General features: G+C 47.1%; 1 protein-coding gene and 1 long non-coding RNA gene across 2 annotated transcripts in view; one reads left to right on the forward strand and one right to left on the reverse strand.

Annotated features, from left to right (window-relative positions):
- The window catches only part of Cldn14 (claudin 14), an 89,807-nt gene extending 75,357 nt beyond the window's left edge, over nt 1–14,450 (reverse strand). Inside the window, exon 1 of the mRNA NM_019500.4 lies at nt 14,138–14,450. The gene's annotated coding sequence lies outside the window, so the exon portion shown is untranslated. The remainder of the gene's footprint in view (nt 1–14,137) is intronic.
- A 1,817-nt stretch (nt 14,451–16,267) lies between these two features.
- Nucleotides 16,268–21,779, forward strand: 2410003I16Rik. Its single transcript, XR_003951876.1, has 4 exons — nt 16,268–16,724; nt 17,046–17,123; nt 17,468–20,070; nt 21,238–21,779. It is a non-coding gene; the product is annotated as an RIKEN cDNA 2410003I16 gene (long non-coding RNA).
- The last annotated feature ends 2,147 nt before the right edge of the window (nt 21,780–23,926 follow it).

Genomic DNA, 23,926 nt, shown 5'->3' on the forward strand with positions numbered 1-23,926 from the left:
CTTTGGGACGAGGCCTAGGAGTGGGGATGGTGGAGATGTGGTGACACACAGAGCCCCCTCGGACAGGGTTCAGCCAAAAGAAGTGCAGCAATATGCTGGGCGAGGCCTCCACATGGCCTCCTGCTCCAGAGCAACTAAAGGAATAGTTAATCCCCCCTCTCTCCTAGATGCCATTCCGCCATATTTGACTTACGTTATCAGGTTTGACGCTGACCCCTCCCCCCAACCCTTAAGGGACAGGAAAGTCCAACTGGTGACCTAACAGCTCGTTCTCCTGGCCTCTCTGGCCCCAGCTGGCTCTGTCTCAGTTCGGCTGAGTTTGCCAAAAATGAGGTAGGTTGGGTGCATATCTCTGTGAGCGCTAAGCCAGGCACCCAAGGAGGGGGTGCACTCCGGTCCGTGACTCTCCCACAGTCTCCTGCTGTTGACTCTTGGGTTGAAGGGATGTTTCAGGATCCCCTTGCAAATGCCCCAATCCTCAAATGCTCCAGTCTCTAGAGTACAAAGCAACAGTATTCACATCTCGTGCCACATATGTAAGTCATCTCTAGACCATGTACAACACCCGACAGAGCACAGGGGCCTTATAACTTGCTGTTCTGCCGGCTGTTTGTAGATGATGGCAAGGTAGAGCAGTGTGTGCTAGGGACAGATGCAATTCAGGTTTGAATATTTTTGAAGTTGGTTGAATCTGTGGATACACAGAGCATAGCCTAGATACAGACTGCTGGCCATATAACAAGTTTTCCACCACAGAAATCTGGTTTGTGTCAAGAAAGATGCGTGTTTTCCCAGGCTGGGCGTAATCTCCATGCTCTGTGCTTGACTTGTGCACAAAGATACAAGCTCCTGAGAACTGCCAGCTATACCTAAGCCAAGGAAAATCCACAAATTAAGGGCCTAACTCGAAGGATTTTGAGTGAAGCAATCGCTGGGAGAAAGTCTAATGCCTCCGAGTCCGCAGAGGCACAAGCTCCAGAAAGCTTGGTCCAGGATTTAGAAGACCGGCTTCAGATCCCAGGGCCACTGAAGGAGGCTGGAGCTGGGTCACTTCAACTGGATCTCTCCAAACGGAAGAGGGACTCTGTATGTGTGTATGAGTGTGTGTGCATGAGTGTGCATGAGTGTGTGTGTGTATCTGTGAGTGGGATTGCCAATGAGTGTGATGTGTGGTGTATGTGTTGTGAGTGTGGGTGTGTCTGTGATGTGCATGTTATGTGTGTTGTGAGTGTGTGTGTATGAGTGTGTGTGTGTATCTGTGAGTGGGAATGTCAATGAGTGTGATGTGTAGTGTATGTGTTGTGAGTGTGGGTGTGTCTGTGATGTACATGTTATGTGTGTTGTGAATGTGTGTGTATGAGTGTGTGTGTGTGTGTATCTGTGAGTGGGAATGTCAATGAGTGTGATGTGTAGTGTATGTGTTGTGAGTGTGGGTGTGACTGTGATGTACATGTTATGTGTGTTGTGAGTGTGTGTGTATGAGTGTGTGTGTATCTGTGAGTGGGAATGTCAATGAGTGTGATGTGTAGTGTATGTGTTGTGAGTGTGGGTGTGTCTGTGATGTACATGTTATGTGTGTTGTGAGTGTGTGTGTGTGTGTGTGTGTATGGGTACCTGTGAGTGGGAATGTCAATGAGTGTGATGTGTAGTGTATGTGTTGTGAGTGTGGGTGTGTCTGTGATGTACATGTTATGTGTGTTGTGAGTGTGTGTGTGTGTGTGTGTGTGTGTGTGTGTGTGTGTGTATGGGTACCTGTGAGTGGGAATGTCAATGAGTGTGATGTGTAGTGTATGTGTTGTGAGTGTGGGTGTGTCTGTGATGTACATGTTATGTGTGTTGTGAATGTGTGTGTATGAGTGTGTGTGTGTGTGTATCTGTGAGTGGGAATGTCAATGAGTGTGATGTGTAGTGTATGTGTTGTGAGTGTGGGTGTGTCTGTGATGTACATGTTATGTGTGTTGTGAATGTGTGTGTATGAGTGTGTGTGTGTGTGTATCTGTGAGTGGGAATGTCAATGAGTGTGATGTGTAGTGTATGTGTTGTGAGTGTGGGTGTGACTGTGATGTACATGTTATGTGTGTTGTGAGTGTGTGTGTATGAGTGTGTGTGTATCTGTGAGTGGGAATGTCAATGAGTGTGATGTGTAGTGTATGTGTTGTGAGTGTGGGTGTGTCTGTGATGTACATGTTATGTGTGTTGTGAGTGTGTGTGTGTGTGTGTGTGTGTGTGTATGGGTATCTGTGAGTGGGAATGTCAATGAGTGTGATGTGTAGTGTATGTGTTGTGAGTGTGGGTGTGTCTGTGATGTACATGTTATGTGTGTTGTGAGTGTGTGTGTGTGTGTGTGTGTGTGTGTGTGTATGGGTACCTGTGAGTGGGAATGTCAATGAGTGTGATGTGTAGTGTATGTGTTGTGAGTGTGGGTGTGTCTGTGATGTACATGTTATGTGTGTTGTGAGTGTGTGTGTGTGTGTGTGTGTGTATGGGTATCTGTGAGTGGGAATGTCAATGAGTGTGATGTGTAGTGTATGTGTTGTGAGTGTGGGTGTGTCTGTGATGTACATGTTATGTGTGTTGTGAATGTGTGTGTATGAGTGTGTGTGTGTGTGTGTATCTGTGAGTGGGAATGTCAATGAGTGTGATGTGTAGTGTATGTGTTGTGAGTGTGGGTGTGTCTGTGATGTACATGTTATGTGTGTTGTGAGTGTGTGTGTGTGTGTGTGTGTGTATGGGTATCTGTGAGTGGGAATGTCAATGAGTGTGATGTGTAGTGTATGTGTTGTGAGTGTGGGTGTGTCTGTGATGTACATGTTATGTGTGTTGTGAGTGTGTGTGTGTGTGTGTGTGTGTGTATGGGTACCTGTGAGTGGGAATGTCAATGAGTGTGATGTGTAGTGTATGTGTTGTGAGTGTGGGTGTGTCTGTGATGTACATGTTATGTGTGTTGTGAGTGTGTGTGTATGAGTGTGTGTGTGTGTGTATCTGTGAGTGGGAATGTCAATGAGTGTGGTGTGCAGTCTCTATGTGTTGTGAATGTGGAGTATGCCTGTGGTATATGTATTGTGAGTGAGTGTGTGTAAGTGTGTGTGTGTGTGTGTGTGTGTGTGTGTGTGTGTGTGTGTGTGAGACATGTGAGTTGTGCATGCAGGTGAACAAGCACATGTGTGAGCATATCTAGAGGTTGATGTTGGGTATCTTCCTCCACTACTCTCTAGTTTACTTTTTGAGACAGGGTCTCCCTGAACTTGGACCTCACAGTGCAGGTGAGCTGGCCGGCCAGCTTGCTTTGGCTTCTGAGAGCTGGAATGGCAAGTAGGCCATCCAGGATTTATGTGAGCTCTGTGGATCTGAATTCCAGCCCTCACACTTACACAGAAGTACAGGTCTAGGAGGTGTGGCACACACTAGTAATGCAGTTATTGATTTGCCATCAGGTATGGAGAGTGCTTACAGCGGGAGCCATACCTCCAGAGTGTTAGAACGACTGTGTTTATGTGCATAAAGTATCTAGGCACTAAGCAAGCACTTGGAAGGGCTGTGCCTTAACAGATGTAATGAAAAAAATACTGAGAGAGGTGAGGTACTTATTCCGTGTTAGGACCTGAGCTCCCATCCCCAGAACCCAACTAAGAGCTGGACTTGGTAGTGTGTGCCTGTAACCTCGTGTTGCTGCAGAGAGTGGGGGTGAAGGCAGATGGTTCCAGGTAGCCTACTGGCCCCAACCCAGCAGAGATGGCAAGCTGCAGGTTCAGGGAGGGACCCTGTCTTAACAAACACATCGGAGAGTGATAGAGGAAGATCATGAAAATTGACCTCTGGCTTCTATGTAAGTATACACAGGTGAGCATGCTGGCATACACGCACACATGCACACAAACACATGCACACAGACAGAAATGCACACAGAGAGACACACATATGCACAGGTGAGCATGCTGGCACTTATATACAGACACAGACAGACAGACACATACATGCATGTACACACAGACACATGTACACATGCACACACATGAACACAATGCACATAACATGGGTGCACACACATACACATGCATGCACACACATGCACACAGATACACATGCATGCACACACATGTACACAGACACACAAGCACACACATATATACACATACACACTGTGTGCAGATAGGCATTAAGAGCAAGAACTGGTCTTGTAGTGGATGGAAGTTCTGGCACCCATGGCCAGAAGCCCACAGCTGCCTGTAATTCCAGCTTCAAGGGATTTGAATCCCATCTTGACTGAGGGCACTGCGCGCGCGCACACACACACACACACACACACACACACACACACAACCATACAGACACCAATTAAAACTGAAATAAATCTTTAAAAGAGAGAGGAAATGAGATTGGGGGTTCTTGCTAGATTTTACACTTCATTTGGTGCACAGGTGCACACGCATGTGTCACATCACAGGGGTGGAGGTCAGAGGACGACTTGGTGTGAATCAGTTCTCTCTTACTGTGTGGCCATCAGCCTTGGCAGCAAGCACCTTTACCCAGTGAGCCATCTCACCAGAAAAGGAGGCATTTTTAATGGTGAATGTCCAGGTTTGTTCTATAAGGCTTAGGCCCATATCAGCCACGAGTGCACACCCAAAATAACGAATCAGCTCCCCTCCCCCACTGCTTACAGATGCTTTCCTGTGAGTTTTCAGGGAATTGGGCTTTTGTAAGGAGTCCCTTGTGTGAGTTGGGCTCCTGGGGATGCTTGGTTACTGCTGCTCCTCCCACAGCCCCTCCTTGTGGTGATTTATACAATGTTTCCTGAATGATTTATGTGACCTCGACTAGATCCCTTCCTGATGTGGGCGCCAGCAGGTCACCACGTGCAAACCCCTTCCTAGGTCATATTCACAGTGAAGCCTCCAGGACCTTCACGTGGTTGCCCGTTCACTCCAGCCCCACTCTCCCTCCAAATCAACTCTCAAGGCCGAGCGACACACTCAGCCCGGTGGACCTTGCAGAGGGTTTGGGGATCAGGAGCATAAATCAGGGCCCTCACAGTGATGGGTGAGCTTCATCGGAAGGGAGGAATCTCTTGTAGCCATTGGACCAATAATAAAGTTGAAGTTCCTGGGAATGTGAGCACTGAGCAGAAAAGCAAGTGGCTTGAGTTTCACTACTACATCACCTGTTGCAATGGCTGTTTGGAGAAAGGAAGAGAACCAGTGGCGTTATACACACATAAAAACATGCGGCCATGAAGACAGCTACACCGAACAATTCATATACATTAATAAAAGAGATCAAGAGGAGACCCAGCCTCCAGTGAACAGGAAGAAACTGGACCACGATCACTGGAGAAGACGCAAATGTGACGCATGTCTGAAAGGAACAAGCTCTCTTGAAGTTTTTCGATGCTTTCTGAGGTATATGGTGATGGTGGCCCCAAGTGACCTTGGTACTGTCTATAATACCTTTTAAAAAAGAGATCTATTTATTTATTTTATGTATATGAGTATACTGTAGCTGTACAGATGGTTGTGAGCCATCATGTGGTTGCTGGGAATTGAATTTAGGACCTCTGCTTGCTCCGGTAGGCCCCACTCACTCTGGCCCAAAGATTGATTTATTATTATAAATAAGTACACTGAAGCTGTTTTCAGACACACCAGAAAAGGGCATCAGATCCTACTACAGATGGTTGTGAGCCACCATGTGGTTGCTGGCATTTGAACTCAGGACCTTCAGAAGAGCAGTCGGTGCTCTTAACTGATGAGCCATCTCCCCATACTTTCTATGTTCAAATGCATGTGCACCCACACACATACATGGATGTGGAAGCCAGAGGTCAACATTAGGTGTCCTCTCCATCATTTCCTACCTGAGTTTTTGAGACAGTGTCTCCCAGTAAGACAGGGGTCTCTCTGCCTTAGACTGGCTGACCAGCGAGCCCCAGGGACTCCTTTGTCTCTCCAGCATTGGGATTACAGGCTGGGGCCGCTATATCTGGGTTTTACAGGGAACTGGAGAAGTAACCACAGGTCCTAGTATTTTCAGGGCAAGCACTTTACTGACTGAGCCACTTCTCCAGCTCTACAGTAACAAAAACACATAGGTGCATCTGTTAAATCTGCAAATCTGGTACATGGATGTTCGTATTTTGTTATTTCCTGCAATATAAAATAAAATGGGAAGGCTGGAAGCAAATAAATAAATACATAGAAAATAAGGCGAAAGTGTCTAAGGGAGAGATCTGCCTTTTGTTTCCTTCTCTCCCATATCCCAATGGTTCTATGTAGAAAGCCACACATTCTTTAAGTTTTTGGTTTTTTTTTTTTTTTTAAAGCAGCAATATTAGCTGCACAGTTTAGAAATGATTCAGATCGGGGAGAGGGCATTCATTGAGCAGAGAACTGTATAGACCAGGCTCCTCCCCCTCTGCCTGCAATGTGTTATAGAAGCAGCTGTCACATGTGTTTAGGAGGAGGGTGCTATGGTTAGCATGTATTAACATACAACCCACGTACCACCCGTATGTCTTACAACACTGAGCCCGTGTGACAGCACTAAGGTCCCTGTCGGTCGTTTCAGTTCTGTTCTTTTTGCCCAAAACATGGTCAAAGGTGTTTATGGGGCATGTAGGCTTCCTTCTGACTCTCATCCAGGGTGACACCCCAGGATGCAGGATCAGACCTGGTTGGAAGGCTTCCAGGAGGCTGAAGAGGGAGTGAACTTCATCTGTGAGGGAGTGAACTTCAGACCCACCCCCAGACAGAAGAGATGGAGGTTCTTGGAAGGCGATGCCCTTTGGAACTGAAGACCATACCGTTACCTCCAGGTGCCCTGATTGATGGAGACAGGCCCTGCCAGATTCCAGGAGAGCAAGCGGACTGGGAGTGACATTTTCTTGGACTGTCACCAGGGATTATAAAGAACGTTCCTCACCCCTACGTGTCTAAGGTATGAGGGATAAAGGTCAATATATCGGGAATCGAAATGATAAAAGACACAGTGATGGGTTTCCCTGGGAAAAGCCGACGTCTGGAGGCAGCATCCTAGCCTGGCTCACGCTCTCCCTAAAATGAGATCAGCTAGCTTCGGCTGCCTCCAGAGCACCGTAGGCCTTATACTGGCTCTAACTGGTGCAGACAGGGAAGTCTTTTGTCATTCTGGTTCTGATATACTCTGGGCTTGTTATTTGAGACCTTTGCTGCTAGAGTTTGGTTGGCTTGGTTTGGGCCTCTGTAAACACAGGCTTGGTGTAGCCAGGATCTGTGCAGGGGCCCCTGTGGGTTGTGGCCATGGGAACCGCATGTATTCCTCCAACAAATGGGAGCACCTCAGAGTGTATTAGGTCCCTCTGTCTCCTCCTCTTTCTTCTCTTCTTTCTCCTCCCTCTGTTTTGTTTGTTTTGAAAGAGTCTCACTATGTCGTCCAGATTGTCCTTGAACTTCTTATGTAACTCAGGCTGGCCTTAAACCTGTGGACTCCACTTCTTGAGTGCCAGAACACAGACACGTGATTCAGGGGAGCGTGGCCCCTGTGCACCTCACCGTGGGTAACCCACCGTGTAGAATACTCTTTCTCTAACCATCAAGCTCCACAGCGGATGAGAGCTCTTGGGGAAGCAGAGACCGAAGAGGGGGATTTGATTTTCTTAGCATCCATCATACTCAGCCACATGAGCCAAGAGATTCATCACCACAGCCAGCCTGCTACATGGTAATAAATGGATACCAGTGTTCTTTCTTATCAGGCTAAGAATGCTGAAGCCTGGCTGCATTCCGGGCCGGACCCCACCCCCACCCCCACCCCCGCCCAGAGAGTATAGGAAATTAGATTTTTTTGTTGTTGTTGCTTGCTTGCTTGCTTGTTTTTTATATCTTATTTAACGTGTGCGAGTGTTTTGACTGAATGTATGTCTATATACCACTTGTGTGCCTCTTGTCCATGAAGGCCAGAAGAGGGCATTTTGGATCCCCTGGAATTGGGGTTACAGATGGTTGTGAACCACCATGTGGATGCTGGGAATTGAACTCAGGTCCTCTGGAAAAACAGTCAGTGCTTTTAATCACTTAGCCATCTCTCCAGCTCTAGATTCATTTAAAACAAAACAAAGTAAGACAAAACAAAAAACAAACAAACAAAAAAAAAACAAAAAACAAAAACAAGTGTTTTGAAAAACTGTGATCAAAATTGTGGGCTCTTGGCTGGAGAGATGGCTGAACAGTTAAGAGCACTGACTGATCTTCCAGAGGTCCTGAGTTCAAATCCCAGCGACCACATGGTGTTTACGACCATCTGTAATGGGATCCAACACCCTCTTCTGGAGTGTCTGAAGACAGCAACAGTATGTACATACTCAAATAAATAAATAAATAATAAATCTTTTTAAAAAAGTTGTGGGCTCTGTTATCTGGAATTCTGACTTAAGTTTTGACTTTACTACTAAGTAAAGGTGGCTTGGCAAATTATTAATTTAAGCCCTAGTTTCATTGCTATAAAATAGGTCTAAGGCGGATCCTAACTGCACAATTCAATCCTTGGATGGGCTGAGAAACTGATGCATGAACATCACCAGACTCATTCCTGCTGAATAGCAGGTGGCCCCCAAATCGATCACTGTGTCTAACCTTGTCCCCTCCCTGTCCTGTGCCCAAAGCAGGATGGAGTGTACCAAATGATAGTTAGAGGCTACATCTGTGCAGAGTTACGCTGTGGGACCTGAGAAGTGGAAGACCCAGGCGCACAGTTCGGAAGGTGTACACACAGTGATGGGCGTTGTAAACAGAAAGTTTGGTGGATCAAGTAAGTCTGGCACCAAAAACATCTACGTGGTAGCTACACGTACTGAGTCAATGCTTAAGTCTATGGTTTTTCGAACTTGCCATTGAGATGGACAGCTTGTTTCACAAACTTTTTCTTCTCTATAATTTACTCTACCAAAGCCATCACCAAATTAAACCTTTAGAAAAAAATATATCTTGGTACTGTCAAAACTAGAACTCTTTTGTTTGTTGATTTAAATTTTTCATTTGTCCAAGGGAAACCCTATACACGTATGACTATACATGTATTGCTAGAATTATATGAACTCAGCTAGGTCATACTATGGAAAGCCAAAATCAGTTGCTTTTCTGTTGCTGTTATAAAACACCATGACCAAAGGCAACTGACTTACAGAAGGAAAAAAATCTGTTTGGGCTCCTGGCTAAAGGTGTAAGCCTCTGTCGTGGCGGGAAGAGACAGGCAGGGCAGCAGGAAGCAGAGCGGTTACAAAGGAGGGTGAACAGGAATGAGGCGGTTACACAGCAGGGTGAACAGGAGTGAGGAGGACTATAAACACTCAAAGCCCCTCAGTGACTTCCTCCCTTCAGCAAGGCTCTACCTTCCAACAACCACCCCAACCCCATCAACTAGGGATCATGTGTTCAAATACCCGTGACTATGGGGGGCAGTTGTCATTCAAACCACCACAAATTATATTTCACGTGCCTATAACAAATATTTAAAAGGTTTTAATTAATTTTTTGTTTTATGTGCCTATAACAAATATTTAAAAGGTTTTAATTAATTAATTAATTAATTAGTTAGTTAATTAATTTTAAAAGACAGGGTTTCTCTTTATGTAGCCCTAGCTGTCCTGAAGCTTGCTCTGCAGACTAGGCTGGCCTAGAACTCACAGAGATCTGCCTGACTCTGCCTCCTAAGTGCTGGGGTTAAAGGCTTGTGCCAGCACCACCTGCAGTTTAAAGAACATTTCTTTCCTTTCTTTCTTTCTTTCTTTCTTTCTTTCTTTCTTTCTTTTTTTCTTTTGAGACAGGGTTTCTCTATGCAGCCCTGACTGTCCTGGAACTTTCTCTGTAGCCCATGCTGGCTGTGAACTCAGAGATTCATCTGCCTCTGCTTCCAGAGTTCTGGGATGAAGGATGTGTGTCGCCACATCCAGTTAAAAAAATCCAATACTATTTTATAATAACATTACAAACTTCAAATAACTCAGAATAAATTTAATTAAGTATGTATACAATACATTGTCTTGGTAGCTTTTTTTTTTTCAACTTGACAAATCCCAGAGACATCTGAGGAAAAAAACCTTGATTGAGGAGTTGCCCACATCAGATTAGACTGTGAACATATCTGTGTTAAAGTATCGTGATTAGTGTTTGGTTCAGTGGGGTTCAGCCCACTGGGGGCAGCACTATCCCTAGGCAGACGGTCCTGGCTGTATAACAGAGCTAGCTAAGCATAATATGTCTGGAGAAAGCAAGGCAGAGCAGGCAAGTTAGCACCATTCCCCAAGGTTTCTGCTCCAGGTTCCTGCCCTGACTTCCCTTCGTGATGGACTGGGATCTTGAAATGTAAGGCAAAGATATTCCTTTCTCCCCGAGGTGCTTTTCAGTTTTATCACAGCAATAGAAAGGACATCAGAAAAATCTCTCTAGCTGAGAAAAAATTAAAGAGGCATATGAAAATGGAGGGATATAATATGCTCGTTGCCCAAAAGAAGCAATGTTTTAAGTCAGTTATATTCCATAAATATATGTATTTGTTCTATAGAAAGTGTGTAAAAATCCCAGCAAATTTTTTAAGAGAAATTAATACGCTGATCCCAACCTATGCATAGAAACACAAAGGATTTAAAATATTGTAATAGTCATGTTTCTGTTATGATAAAAGGTTATGAACAAAAGCAACTTATGGCAGAATTTATTTTGGCTTATGGTTCCTGGGGGCTAAGAGTCCATCATGGTCTTAGAGGCATGACAGCAAGCCTCAAGGACAGCAGCCAGACCTGGAACTGAGAGCTCACAGCCTCAATTATAAAGCTGAGCAGAGAGGGTGACCTGGAAGCAGCTGAAGAATTTAAACTGGTGGTTCTCAGCCTAGGGGGTGTGGCCCTTTGGGGGTGGAACGTCACTCTCACAGTGGCTACCTATCAGACATCCTACAGATCAGATATTTACAATACACTTCATAACAGTAGCAAATTACAGTTATAAAGTAGCAATGAAATAATTCTATGGTTGAGGGTCACCACGGCATGTGGGACTGTGTTAAAGGGCTGCAGCGTTAGGAAGGTTGGAAATCAACCTGATTTAAACTTTCGAAGCCACTTTAGTGACCCATTTCCTCCACAGATGACTTTACCACCTGGAAACCAAGTAGTGAGATACTCGAGTCTGTATGAGATTCTCATTCAAACCACCACAAATATCTAAAAATGATTTTGAAAACAAAACATAACCTCAGAGAATTTATATAGCTCACATCACAACTGCCAAACAGTCAACATTACCGGATTCCACCAAGCTTGACGATAGACCAGCACACCGTGCTTGGATACAAAAGTATCTAAGTCATTCATGGAGACTGGGGGTCTTTGTCACACCTGCTGCTAAAACTGGAAATGTAATCACCTTACAATGAAATACTCTTCTGTACGAAGAGAAATGATTTGGGAACTATCTGACTGGGCAGGCAAACCTCAAGTTCAACGTCTCAAGCTACAGAACGCAAACCCCAAAGCACTGCAGGCAGTTCATCCCATTACAGGAAGGATAAACAACGACAAAGGAAACACGGGAACCAGAAAGGGCTGAGGAGAGAGGCAGTCGGCTGGAGGGTTTGAGGGAGCTTCCGGGTAAGCCTGAGATCTGTACTTTGCTCTGAGCGATGGCTACCAAAGTGTATGTAACTCTAAGCTGTACCGTGTGCCTGTCAACTGTGCATCTCATTTATAATAATTATACGCAGATAAAACCTTATCAGGAAATGAAAACGTGTTAAGGAAAGAAATGACTCCATCGTTGCATGCTTCCCAGGGATAGACTTGACTGGGGCAGGGAGGGAATGAAGCAAAAGACAAAGGCATATAGACACAGAAAGCCATGGTTGGGCGGTCTGGGATCTCAGATGGAGAATGGAGTTTTACAGCCCAGGACTTAAAGGTGCGCTCCTTCTATCTGCTTCCTTGTTACTCTGTCCTTATCTCTTTCTTCACATCTGTTTCTTCCTTTCTCTGTATCCCTTTCCATTTTCTCCTTTCATCTGTGTAAGCAAACTTACCCCTGATGCATTCCTCATGAAACCAATGAGACTTTCCTGTAGCTAATGTCTACACTCGTGTCCTTGGTCAGATACTACTTTCTGCGTCCACACACAGCTAACTCCCGATTTGGTGTGGTGAGGAAATAAAGAAAAATCAGATACAAGCAAACCGACAGACAGAAACAGAGTTCGGGTTGGATGAATTGGGCTCTCGGATGGGGAAACCTTAGCCTTCTAGAAGTTCAGAGTGCTTATTATACAGGGTTGAACAGAAAGGTGGGGTTGTTACATACAGATAAACAAGGAGGTGGGGTATCAGGGAGAAAGGCTGAGCTAATCTTGGTAGAGACATCCTCTTTATTAGAGCATCCTTCAGGCCATAAACATGCAGCGAGGGGAAGCTATGGAAGACATGCTTTGCACACACTATCAACATCCACACACCAAGAGAAGGGCTTTGCCCACCCCCCATGAACCTTGCCCCCTGGAGAGGGCGGAGCCTTTCCTCCCTAGGCCTTGTCTCTGGGATCCTAGACCTGGCCACGCCCATACCGACAACACATTCCTCAGGACTTCACTGTTTGATCCCAGGTTACCCCAGTTTTTGCTATCTGAATTCATGTGTGGATTGTGCTGAACGACTTCTTGGATGGTAGCCCTCCTTGAAATTCTTAGAATTCTGTTCTTGAGAAATTGTTTCTCACTAACAAAAGCACAACAGGACGCTTTACGCTGTCTGTGGTGTAACAGTTTCCCTGCGCAAAGAAACCATCTTCTCCACCTAACCGAGCGACTAAGCTTAGACTAAATCTTTTTTTTTTCCTCCCTTCCCATAAATCTCATAAGGACAGGCAATGAAATCCTTTAAAACCGTGACCCAGCAGTTCCCAAGGCCCCACTTCCCTCTCTTGCGCCCCTCCCCCATGGCCCGTAGTTTCTGGCGGAGGCAGTTTAAAGAAAGTCAGATTTAGAGCAAAAGGAGAAGAAAATAGGGCGACATCTCTGGCTTATCTTCTTAAGCAATTTTCTTCCCCTGGGAACTGTATTTCTACTTCTGCAATGACTCCAGAGACTAATGGTGATGTTTCAGGCTGCAGCGTCTGCTCGCACGGCTGCTCGCACAGCTGCGGGACCCTGGTCTGCTCTTTTGAGTCTCTCAGCCCTAACTTACCCCAAGCTTAGCTGTGATGGATCCTGTGATACAGAGATCATGAATGTGTCCTTTGCTGAACGTGAGTTTCTACCTCACGTCGCCTGTCTATACCATCTTACTTCATCTCAACCTCGGCTCTGTGAGGTGAGGACTGACTTGTTTCCATTTTACAGGTGAGCGGCAAAGGAGGTTAAATAGCCATTAGAATCCAGATGGCTCGGCCTCCAGGACCCTTATTCTTGGTCGGGGTCCTGTACAATTTCAGGGCCCTTCCAGCAAAGGAGAACAAGCCCGCCAGCATCTGGCTGCTGCGGTCATGTTTGTTAACAGAGATGGCCCTGGGATTGGAGGCCTTGCTCACGGAGAACCTAAGCAACGTTCGTCAGCGTAGACATTATCAAACACAAGTCACATTGGTTTATGGATCATTAACTAAACCTCTGGGTTTAAACCTGGTTTTAATTCCTGCCTGAACAGAGAAGCTGCCTTGCTGCTGGGGTACAAATAACTTCACCACCCCCTTTCCAGTGAGATGACCCTCGGATGAGTGTCTGTGCAACTCATCAGTGGACATTACGGTGAGACATCAGTGGAGAGTCTCAGTCACATCAGGTTTTCTGTTTTCTGGACCCAATCTGGCCAGCAATGGCCATGAAAGCCAAGCCAATATAACCCAAATCAATCCTTCTATCTCCATGTCTTTCTCTGGTCTTCCCTTGAGCTCGGCTGGATACACTAATGGCTGCAGGTTCTAGGTACCCATAATCACTTACTAAAGCAAGTCAGAGAATTAATCACCAGCCTGATCTGCTTCACCGAGACATGGGTTCTCCTCCCTTCCCTCCTTCTGTGTCTTTCCTCTCTCACCTTCCTCCATCCCACCGCCCCACCTACAATTTGGACTGTCCGTGATGGGGAGAGAGACACAAATACCCAACCAACGTCAGAGACGGTACTCACAGTGTTGACGCGTCCCCCTCCGGGTCCAGAACTATATCCAGGTGCCTGTCTGGAACTCCACTTGAACATCTTATGGGGTTTCTTGCTCAGGTGCCCCTGGCTCCTGCTTCTGCCTGGCAGGTTGTATGAACCACAGGGCAAGTTTCCCCAGGTCACCTTTCCCACCAATCAGATCCACCTGACTTTCCTCTCCTTCCCAAGGCTGCTAGAAACTTTGCTGGTGCCCAAGATGCTCGGGCTTCCCACAGCCCCGGCCTGAGGCGCACCTAGTTTCAGCTATCAACGCTGCCCTTTCAGAACATGCCATTCCGACTCTGTCCTTTTTAAAAAGGGGCCAGTGTCTCGCTCAGCCGGCTCATAAAGTCTCTGTTCTCCTAACAAAAGGCCAATCGAGTCCTGAGAGCCTTTCCCTGACGTCTCTGCAGCTCAAATGACCTGTTTTCTTAGGCCTCATTGTTGCCCGTCACCGCTGGTGACACTTGGTGTCCAAATTCAGAAGAAAGCTCAGATTGAGAACAGTACTAAGAAATGGGAAAATAGCCAGAGGAAAGTCAAGGCAGTGAGGCGGTTCCGGGAAGAAATACAGTTGGTGGAAGGGGTGGCATCGATCGATGGATCGATGATTGTATTAGAGAAGGATGAGATCAGAAGTGGCCAGAGAGGCAGCTCTGTCCAGGTGGCAAGAAGAAACGCACACACAAGAAGTGTCTCCTTAGGTGAGTGGGGAAGACACAGCAAGGCTGAGAGGGAAAGACAGAGAGACTGAAAGTAAAGATTAACTTGTAAATGACTTTATTGCCAGGGGAATTGTCCCCCATCACCTGGTCACTGCCCAGGTCACCTCCATGGTGTGTTCATCTCCACTGAAGCCTGGGGTCTAGATAGGTCTTGTCCAGCAGAAGACAAGACTCACATTAGTCCACACTTGCTTAAGGCTGGGCATGCACACTGCTTCCCGTTTCTTCAGCCACTCGGTCTACCTACTACCCAAGCTTATCAATACCACATGCACAAGACACTTTGGTATAAGAGACTCCACCCTGGCACCAGGGAAAGGCAGGCAGATTGTGAAGCTAAGCAGCCTGCAGGCACACGGGCCAGCTGGGTCCCAGCTCTGTTCCCCATTATGAATGACCTTGCATATGTGTCTTGTGCCTGTTTTGATCTTTAAAGTGAGCTTAGAAATACTGACAGACAAGGACCTGGAGAGTGCTTCGTGGGTAAACTGTCGTGCAAGCATAAAGAAAAAGCTGAGCATGGCTATGCATGCCTGTCACCCCCGGGTGGGTGGGTGCAGGGAGACAAATTCCGGAGCTCGACCAACCGGCAGCCAAGCTGGCTCAGTGAGAGACCCTCTCTCAAAAAGTAAGGTGGCTAGCAACTGAGGGGGACACTTGATATTGATCTCCACAGACAGCGCACAGGTGCACAGGCTAGCTGAGGAGCACAGACTAACTCATACATGCACATATACTAATTAAAGTCCCTCAGAGAGTCAATAGTGTGGTTCGACTTCAAGACCATTCCCTAAACAGAGTACCCCCTTGGCAGTGGGTTTTTTTTTTTTTTCCTGTCTATTTAGGTCTCCAGCTAACGAAATGAGGCCACCTACATCATGGGCATAATGCCCTCTGCTGTCTACTGTATCGATTTAACTGTGCTGGCTAGTTTTTATGTCAACTCAACACAAGCTAGAGTCACCTGAAAGGAGGGAGCCTTGATTAAGAAAGTGCCTCGGTAAGATTCAGCTACAGGGGATATCTTGATTAGTGATTGATGGGGGAGGGCCCAGCCCATTGTGGGCGGGGCCATCTCTGGGCTGATGGTCCTGGTTCTATAAGAAAGCAGGCTGAGCAAACCATGGCGAGCAAGCCAGTAAGCAGCACCCTTCCACGGCCTCTGCATTAACCCCTGCCTCCAGGTTTCTGCCTGCCCTGAGACAGAAACAAACATTCTCACAGAAACATCCAGGATAACTTTTGGACTCATATCTGGATCATGCCCAACCAAGTTGACACACAGAATGAACTGTCCCCAAGGCATGTTTGCCCATGTGACCCCAATAACGAGCTCTATGCTTGTTTGTCTTTAGGGACCGTGTGTTTAAGGAAACAATTTCTTTACTGAATGGTGCTTCATTTGGTAGACCATTCTTTGGGACTGTTGTTCCTCCCAACACCCTCTGGGAACTATGTGCAACGGCAAACAGCTGAGAAGACAAGGAGGCCCAGGCTAGGTGGCCAGGCAGGTGCCTGATGCTGCTGAGATGACAAGGAGGCCCAGGCTAGGTGGCCAGGCAGGTGCCTGATGCTGCTGAAAAGACAAGGACTCTTCCCCACCCCACCTCACCCATGTTAGGTGGCCAGGCAGGTGCCTGACACTGCTGTCCTCTGGGGAGGTGTAAAATTTCCATTAGAAAAATGCAAGGAGGCTGGCCCTGGTGGCACAAACCTTAAATCCCAGCACTCAGGATGGAGAGACCGGCAGATCTCGGAGTTTCAGGCTAGTTAGAACTACGCAGTAAGACCCCGTCTCAAAAACAAACAAACGAGCAAGAAGACGAAAAAGGAGGAGGAAGAGAACTAAGGTGAGGAGGAGAAGAAGAAAGGAAAAAGGAACGCACCAGGCAAACGGGAAGAGGGTGAGCCGGTGCAGCAGGCCCTCGAGGACTGACCACGGTGTGAGATGGATAGCAGGCAGGGTGATGGATGAAGACACCAGCCTGTAGCTAGCTTGAAGAAGGGGCAGACATATATCTGAGCTATAAATCTCAGAAGGAGAAGCAGAGATTAGGAGCGAGAAACAGGGGCTGAGCTGTGCTTTCTGAGTGAACACACTGAAGAAGGGGGAGATTTGCACCACTGCAGCAGACTTTTTTTTTTTTTTTTTTTTGTCTTTTACTCTGAAGTGCCAAGAACTGGAAGAGGAAGTATGTTGCTGCGCTGCAGAGTTGCCGTGGCAATGGGTCAGCAGCAGAAAGAAACAGGTTGGGAGAAAGGCTCCATTTCTGCGCGGGGGTAGGGGGGGTAGGGGACAAGGGGGGGCTAGAGGGGGCAGGAGACAGGATGAGGAACAGATGGGGAAAGCAGTCACTGAAGTCACAGAGGCAGCAGGAGAGTGAAGTAAAAACCAGGCTGGATCGTGGGGGAGGGACATGAGGGGGGGGGTGATGTCGGGGCGGGGGGTGCAGAAATTACACCCAAAGTCAAATGTGGTCCTCAGTTTCTGCTCGCCTCCCCCTTCCCTACCTATGCGTTTCAAGGCATCCTAGTGTGTTTTGTGAGGTTTCTTATTGCTAATCCGACATTCACCACTTTGTCTTTGACCCAGGTTCTGCCCTCAACAGACCATCTGTTAGGAAGGGACCTTAAATCTCCAAGAAAGGAAGTCTCTAGAGATAGGACATTCCATTCTGTTGGAGTTTAAATTTGGTCCCAGAGCAACAAGACCTGCTTTGGAGCCTCCAAACCTCAGGACTCCACAGTTCTCAAAAAGACAGCCGAACGGCTTCCTGGAATCCCGTGTGAGCTGTCAGCTCTGCAGCAGTGTAAAGATGCTGGAGCATCCTCCAACCGCAAGCCAAGGACCACAAAGCCTTGCGTATCACCTTGGCTTTCTTACAGTGAGTGGGTGATTGAAATGACAGACTCTCAGCCCATGTGCTTAACTGCTTGAGGTTAGACCTGGGGAGACTGGGCTAAGGGAGAGATGATGCAAACCCACTTACAAGGAGAATGGCCTTGAGTTCTGAGTGACCTTGGGGTGGGCAGCCTGGTCGTCAGAGTAAGCCAGTGGACTTTATGTCTTTTTTTTTTTCTTTTTCTTTTTTAATTGGACATTTTCTTTATTTACATTTCAGATATTATCCCCTTTCCTGGTTTCCCCTCCGGAAAAGCAACCTCCCCACTCTTCCCACTCACCAACCCACCCACTCCTGCTTCCTGGTCCTGGCATTCCCCCACACTGGGGCACAGAGCCTTCTTAGGACCAAGGGCTTCTCCTCCCACTGATATCCGACTAGGCCATCCTCTACTGCATATGCAGCTGAAGCCATGAGTCCCACCATGTGTGCTCTTTGGTTGGTGGTTAGTCCCGGGAGCTCTGGGGGTACTGGTTAGTTCATATTGTTGTTCCTCCCATGGGGCTGCAAACCCCTTCAGCTCCTTGGGTCCTTTTTCTAGCTCCTCCATTGGGGACCCTGTACTCAGTCCAATGGATGGCTATGAGCATCCACTTCTGTATTTGTGAGGCACTGGCAGAGCCTCTCAGGAGAGAGCTATATCAGGCTCCTGTCAGCAAGCACTTGTTGGCATCCACAATAGTGTCTGTTTTTGGTGGTTGTTTATGGGATGAATCCCCAGGTGGGGCAGTCTCTGGATGATCATTCATTCAGTCTCTACTCCATACTTTGTCTCTGTAACTCCTTCCATGGGTGTTTTGTTCCCCTTTCTAAGATGCATTGAAGTATCCACACTTCGGTCTTTCTTCTTCTTGAGTTTCATATGGTTTGTGAATTGTATCTTGGGTATTCCAAACTTCTGGGCTTCTTATCACCACTTATCAGTGAGTGCATATCATGTGGGTTCTTTTGTGACTGGGTTACCTCACTCACGATGATATCCTCCAGATCCATCCATTTGCCTACAAATTTCATAAATTTATTGTTTTTAATAGCCGAGTAGTACTCCATTGTGTAAACTTACCACATTTTCTGCATCCATTCCTCTGTTGAGGGACATCTGGGTTCTTTCCAGCTTCTGGCTATTATAAATAAGGCTGCTATGAACATAGTGGAGCATGTGTCCTTCTTACATGTTGGGTATATACCCAGGAGAGGTATTGCTGGGTCCTCAGGTAGTACTATGTCCAGTTTTCTGAGGAACTGCCAAACTGAGAGGACTTTGTGTCTTACAGAAAAAGCTCTCTGATCAAGGTGTGGCTGAGACTGGAGAGCATGGGTGTGGCTGAGACTGGAGAGCATGGGTGTGGCTGAGACTGGAGAGCATGGGTGTGGCTGAGACTGGAGAGCATGGGTGTGGCTGAGACTGGAGAGCATGGGAAATATCCAGGCTATGTGGCTTCAAAGGTGGCCAACTCTGGGACAAGTTGTTACTCTTGCTATCCTCCTGCTCCGGATCAAGGACAGACTGAAGAAAACCTGGGTTTTGCTTCATTATCTTTCTACACAGGACACCCCTTCTGCCTGCCGGGTCCTTCAGAAGACTCCCCGGAGTCCCCTCTCTATTCGGCTGCTTGCTGGTGAAAAGGTCAGCTTAGGAACTTTGGGAAGGTCATGGAACACTTGCCTCTACAGAAGGGAGAGGCCAATTAACATTTCTCAGACCACAGGGCGGGAACTGACCTGCGGGTGGGGACACATTCCTCAGGACGGACTGTTGTCCACCTTCAGACAAGGGAAGTCCTTGTCACCTCATTCCCTAAAGACCACTCAGTTTAAAGGGTGCACTGTTCCGCCAATCATCTTGTGCCTAGTTGCTGATGCTCTATTCTGCCCCTGGAAGCCATATAAAAACTTGCCAACTGGGTGCTGGGGTTGCCACCTCTTGTTCGGGTCTGGGTTGACCCCAGTGCACTGGAACAATAAATTCCTCTTGCTTTTTGCACCTATCCTGGCTCCGCGTGATTCACTCGGGGGTCCCCGGAAAGCTAAGGCTCCCCGGAGTCTTACACTGGCAGTGCTTGGGGCTCCTTGGTTTGCACAGCAACTCTCCTGTCTCTCTGGTCTGAGTCCAATCTCCTCTCTTCATATAAGAACAGCAGTCACATTCGCTTATGGCCACCTACATCCCCTGTGGCCTCACTTAACTTCCTATATACCCATCAAGGTCCTATTTCCAAATCAAGTCACAATCGGAGGCTCCACGTCTACATGAATTTGGGGGAAACTATTCAAGCAAACATAGCAACTGAAGGTAAAGAACAATAGAGTGGTTGGGTGGGGTGTCACGTGCCTTTAATCCCAGCACTTGGGAGGCAGAGGCAGACAGGTGGCCTGGTCTTCATTGATCTATATAGCAAATTCCCAGCCATCCAGAGCAGCATAGTGAGATCCTGCCTTAAAAAAAAAAAAAAAAAAAAAGCCATTTTAATTCCCATATCCTATTTACTTCCCAAAACTACATCGAAATGCTCTTGGCATTCTGGAAGCCTGGTCTAGCCTGGTCTCTGGTAAGGACAACATCAGCAGTATCTGTTGTGGTGGTGCCACAAGGGAGGGCCTCTCTTCAGACTCTTTCCTGGTGAGGACGCTCATTTGCATATCCCCTGTCCCCTTCAGGAGCCTTGGTTCCTGATTTAGAAGTCTGAAAGTGTCCAAGAGGCAGTGAGTTGCACCTTCAGAGCTTACCCCTGTGGGGTCAATGTGGGGACAGCCAGGTGCCATTACACACCCCTGCTAAAATCTGGATTTAAATTAACTTCAAGAGAGAAACCACACCCACTGACCCAGACTCCAGCAGTTAGGAAGGCAATCTCAGGGGGCTCTATTGGCTTTCTAGCTTCCCTCGAGATCAGCACTCACACAGAGAAAACATGACATTTGCTGACTCCCGGTGGACATCAGAACACCTGGGGTGCACTCTTAGTACCAAGAGACTTTGCACAGTCAATTCCCATCAGCCTCTCTCCCTTTATCTGCCAGAAATATGTCTGGAAACTGAAAAGGAGAGGGCCCGACCCTAGGCAGGCCTGACCTTTCTAGAGGCCTACTAAGGAATTGATCTTACCACCAAGACTGTTACCTGCACTCCAGATTAGAAGGAGAACGGCCAGGTAGGCAGGGGCCGCCATGAAAGCTTGGCTAGGGGCTGGTGAGATGGCTCAGTGGGTAAGAGCACCCGACTGCTCTTCTGAAGGTCCGAAGTTCAAATCCTGGCAACCACATGGTGGCTCACAACCACCCATAATGAGATCTGATGCCCTCTTCTGGTGCGTCTGAAGACAGCTACAGTGTACTTACATTAAATAAATAAATTAATTAATTAAAAAAAAAAAAAAAAGAAAGCTTGGCTAGGGTGTGTTCCTCGCCGTGGAGTCTGATTCGGTACAGTAACCGCCTGCTGTCATCTGTCTATTGTCAGGTAGAGCCAGCCTACCACACTGTGGGAAGACCCAGATCAATAAGAATCACAGGTTAATGAGGCAAGGAGACAAGATTTATCAACACTGTTTGCTGTAAGATACCTTCAAGACCTGCCTACACAAACACCTGCTTCTTCAGCGCCTGCTCTGGGAGTGCCAAGTAAACAGGCCGTCCTTTAAGGTAGATGCATGGGAAAGACTCCCGTGGCCAGGAGAGCTGGTCTCTCAGGAGCCACAGCAGAAAGCAGAGCCCTGAACTCATCGTTATTTAAACTTGTGAGCCTGTCTCTTTGCAGCCAGACCTCTGCCCTCACTAATGGAAGGCATGCATTCTCCCGGGAAGGGCCAGTCCTCATTGGCGCTGATGTCTGAGGACATGAAGGGACAGACTGACAAGCTGGCCAAGTAAGGCCTGACTCCCTCCCAGACAGGTGTGATCCTGAGGGACTCCCACGGTGTGGCACAGGTCTGTTTTGTGACTGGTAATAAAATCTTGAGATTCCTTCAGTCCAAAGGCCTCTACCATTTGATTAAGAAAGCAGTCACTGTCTGAAAGCACCTTGAGAGGATCAGAAAGGAAAAGGATGCTAAATTCTGCCTGATTCTGATAGAGCAGAATTCACCGGTTGGCTACTATAAGCCTAGGTGCTCCGACCCAGTTGGAACTATGAAACACCCACAGTCTCTGCTGTAGTGGCTTAAATTCTGGTGTGTACACAAACAATAAAATCACTTTGAGTAAATAAAATAAAATAATGTGAGTCCATGAATGTTCTCCCAAATTAACCCAGCATCACAGTTTCTGTGGTATGAATCTTCCCACTGTATCAGATTTCAAGCCACCAAACTCACTAAACGTGGAACTGGGCAGAGGTGCCAAAGGCTTCATCATTGTATGGGATGGTCCACTCCACTCTGACATCCAGTTGTCACTTTTACAGCAGCAAGTTTAGGAGAAAAGACTCATGTCTGCTCCATGTCAGGAGTTCCAGTCCACCACGGCAGCCTGAGGAGCGCAGGCTGTGGGGCAGCTCTGTCTTCACATCCTGAGGACCGGGAAGCAGAAAGTGGAGCCAGAACAGGGGTTGCATTATGAGCCTCAAAAGCCTGCCTCGGGGCTCATGAACACCAGGCAGGACTCAGCTCAACGGTATATAGCCTCCCAAAACCGCACCACTAACTGGAGACCAAGTGTACACACACAGACCAAGTGTACACATAGACACACACACACTAAGTGTACACACACAGACACATGCACAGAACACACACAGAGACATGCACAGACAGACAAATATACATTGGCACACAGAGATACTCACAGAGACACAGACACACATAGTGCACAGACACATAGACACAGACCAGGTGTACACACAGACACACAAACCACACACAGAGACATACACAGACAGACAGACATGCATAGGCACACAGAGACATGTACAGAGACACAGACATACATAGTGCACAGACACAGACACATAGACACAGACCAAGTGTACACACGCAGACACATACACAGACATACATAGACGTGTACACACAGACACACAGAGACACACACAGACACAGAGATATAAAGAGACATACAGCCATACAGACACACATGCAGAGATATATACACACAAACACACACAGACACACACATACAGACACACAAACACACATCATGACACATATGCACAGCACACACAGAGACACACACAAACACACAGAGACACAGACACATAGAAACACACCTATGACTGGGGGGGATATTTCACATTCAAACAGGCTCACTGTCCTGCATCTCAGTGTGACACTTTTGTGCCATCCCATGCCTGGAAACTGAACAGATTGTGTGTGAGGGGCTGAGGGGGTGATGGCAGACCTGTAGGACTCAGGCTCTTCCTCAGACCCAGGGTACCACCAACCTTTTCTCTTCTAGATGCCCCTGACTCCTTAGTGCAAGGCTAGTTTAAAGCTCATGGGGCCAGAATGTACTTTGTGGGTAACGTACCTGCTTAGCACGAATGAAACCCTGAGTTCACTGCCCAACACTGATTAAACTGGGTATGGTGATGCATGTCTATACATGGGAGACAGAGGCAGGGGGATTAATTCACTGCCAGTCCTGACGACAAAGGTCAAGGCCAGCCAGGGTTGCATGAGAGCTGTGAACTGAACAACCCTCTCTCCTCGGTAAGTCAATCGTAGTCAGGTATTTTGTTGTAGTCACGCAAAGCTGACTGACACACGTGTATTCACATGGCTTGTTCCCAAGGGTTTGTATTGTCCCAGGGTTGCCCAACAAAACACAGGACTATCTGTTAAGACCCAGCTTCAGGTGAAAGGCAAATAGTATGTAGCGGGAAAGTGTTTCTTGCAGTGTTTTATTTGCTCATTGGGTAACTAGAATCTAAGGGAGCCCGTGTTTTATGGGGTCTGACTCCCACGTGTACTCATCTCTCTTCTCCCTACCCCAGTGGGGCACATAGGTTGAGGTCCTATGGGTCAGTGGTTCTCAATAGAGGTGGTACTGCCCCCTAGAGGAAGATTTCGAGACTAGAAAGTTTCTAGTAAGTCTACTACATAGCATACTAACCTTCTTTGTAACCTCCTCCTGCCTTCATGTCCCCCTACACATATATATTGGAGTCTGGTTTCAGAAAGAGGACATGGGATATTTGGTTTTCTTTTTTTTTC

This window comes from Mus musculus, chromosome 16 (assembly GCF_000001635.26).
Source record: "Mus musculus strain C57BL/6J chromosome 16, GRCm38.p6 C57BL/6J".
Classification (NCBI taxonomy): Eukaryota; Metazoa; Chordata; class Mammalia; order Rodentia; family Muridae; genus Mus; species Mus musculus.